Below are 2,503 nucleotides of genomic sequence, written 5' to 3' on the forward strand. Positions count from 1 at the left end.
TTTTGAGGCTGAAAAAGGAAAGTCTATGTCATTCTGTCCAGAAGGCATTCCACCCTTCGGTGAGGCGAGACTCATCTCCCAGTGTGTCATCTTCAGGGAAGACATCCCGTCTCTGCAGAGCTGAGTACTCATTACTCATCTTTGAATCCACAGTGAATTTTAATGCCATTCAAGCACAATATAGGAATCCAACTTCGCCAAAATAATTATTTGCCTGAAACACTTCCCTGTGTTTTTTAAAAATATTAAGCATTATCACACACATTCTTTTAAATTTTTCTGTTATAGTTCAGCTGCAGAAAACTGGTCATATTTCTGGGCCTGCATTAGGTCACTGAATGAACCACCTCTGGATGTTGATGTTAGACTAGTGACAATCAAGGTAATGAAGACACCCGGAAGGACACAGAAAGAGGGTCAGGTGCAGAAACATTCTCCTATGAAAGCCAGAAGGCCACATCAGGGTGGGTAGGGACAGGACAGGAGTTGGATAGGGTATGTAGAGAAGCAGAGTTCCATACACTCTGGAACTTTGCAGCACCAGGAGCACTTAAATTTGTCCTGAATTACAATGTTTCATTTATAATTTTTACCCAAACTCAGTTAAAGTCTTAATACCTGGGATGCAGAGAATAGTTAACTAATTGAATGCCAGAAAACAGACAACGATTTTCTGAATGATTTACTTGCCTGTCCCTGGTGTATTTTTCCTTTCCTTGCACAGAGGTGCTAAACCCAGGCAGGGACACCCTTTGTTCTTCCCTTCTCCCTCCATCTCCACTCTTACTCCATACCCACTGACCTCCTGCAGAGTTCCCTTCTCAGGACTGAAAACACAGCTTCCATCCACAGCAGTCATAATTGCTCATCCCTCACTCTGGGCCACCTTGCCTGTACTGCTCCCACCCCTCAGTAGAAACCTCAAATCTCATTGAGATTTACAAGCTAAAGCATTTGTTTCAATTCTTGGTGTTTTTCTTTACTGAATTGTTAATACTTCATGTTTGATGATTTTTCTCTCTGAACATTAAATGAGAAGATGTATGCCTAGAACATGAACTTAATGGGTCTGCTGATGGTGTGTGGGTTTGTAAAATCTTCCTTATAGAGATGAAGCAAGGATTAACTGTGTTGTAGATCAGTTGTAGTTTTCCTCTGCTTAATCAGAGATCCAGAATCCCACACAGAGAGAGGGGAAGAAACAAGATAGTTGACACCAAAATGTCGGTCCTTTAAGCTTCGTTTTAGATTGATTTTGGCGCCTGACTGCTGCCTTGGGATGCCTCCCTTCTCCACCTGGCATGACCAATAACCCAGGGACCCCACTCTGCAGGCACCCCCCTTCACTTGGCAGGCTGCCTTCCCAGCACAAGCTGGAGTGAGTGTCATGATTACAGCTCATCCCTGGAGCCTGGCCTCTGGTGAGCTGCAGAGGCTTTGGGAGCTCACCTGGACATTGCTTCTTCTGTCCTGTTCCTGTCCTGCTGTCCTCCTCATTTCCAGTGGAGCTACTGGGGTTGCTGGAGCACTGCTGGAGCTCGTGCTCAGGAAGGAGGACAGTAGCTGCTGCTGGAGCTCTGCTTAGGACAAAAGGGGGTCTCCCAGGGTTCATTTCCTGAGCCCTTTGTCTTGTGCATGAGGCAAATCATGGCTGTTCATCTCCTTCCCAAGGCAAGCTCCCCACAGAGCAGATGGCAGCCCTCCTAGCCTTTCTGCCAGGCAGAAGGCCCAGCTTGCGCCCTGGTACAGGTCCTACCAAAAGGCATCACATGCCCTGCCTCTTGAGAAGGGAGAATTTGAAGAGGAAGTGGAGTGAGGGGAACTCTCTACTGGGTTAGATGAGCTCAGAATGCCACCTGAGTCCAGGGACCACATTGTGTTTAAAAAATAAAATAATATATGCAAAAATACAACAATGAGTTTCTATGTCATATGTTTGACATATTAACCTGTGAACAAGAGTTTTTGTTCTGTTTAATTACTAGCTGATTAATCTCATTCTTCCCACAGTTTGGAATTGTTAGAATATAGGAGAGCTAAACATTTCATGTATAAATAATCACTTCTAAAATTACACCAATAGTAAAGTTTTAGAGTGGGTGAATAAAAAATTAATCTTTCTCTGGCACAGAATTATGTCCTAATTTTCTCATTGAAAACATTTAAAATTGGTAATTTATTGTCTTGTCAGTGTGAAAATTATTCTTTTAACAGAAGTATGGTTAGCAGGAACATTTAAATATACTGCGATTCCCTAGAGAACAAAATCCTCATCTATGCTTCCTAAATAATATCCATATTGAGTTGTATTTGACTGTAGTGGCAAAGAAAGCAGAAACTTGTTTTTAACTTAAAAAAATTTATTGGTGCATTATAATTATACATAAAACAATTTGAATAGATAGTATTTGCAAAATAACATTAGATGTTTTATGAAATAAATTGTAACTAAGTGTAATAAAATAATCTATAATTTTATATTAAAGTTACTTTAAGGCTTTAA

This window comes from Urocitellus parryii, chromosome 2 (genome assembly GCF_045843805.1).
Source record: "Urocitellus parryii isolate mUroPar1 chromosome 2, mUroPar1.hap1, whole genome shotgun sequence".
NCBI lineage: Eukaryota > Metazoa > Chordata > Mammalia > Rodentia > Sciuridae > Urocitellus > Urocitellus parryii.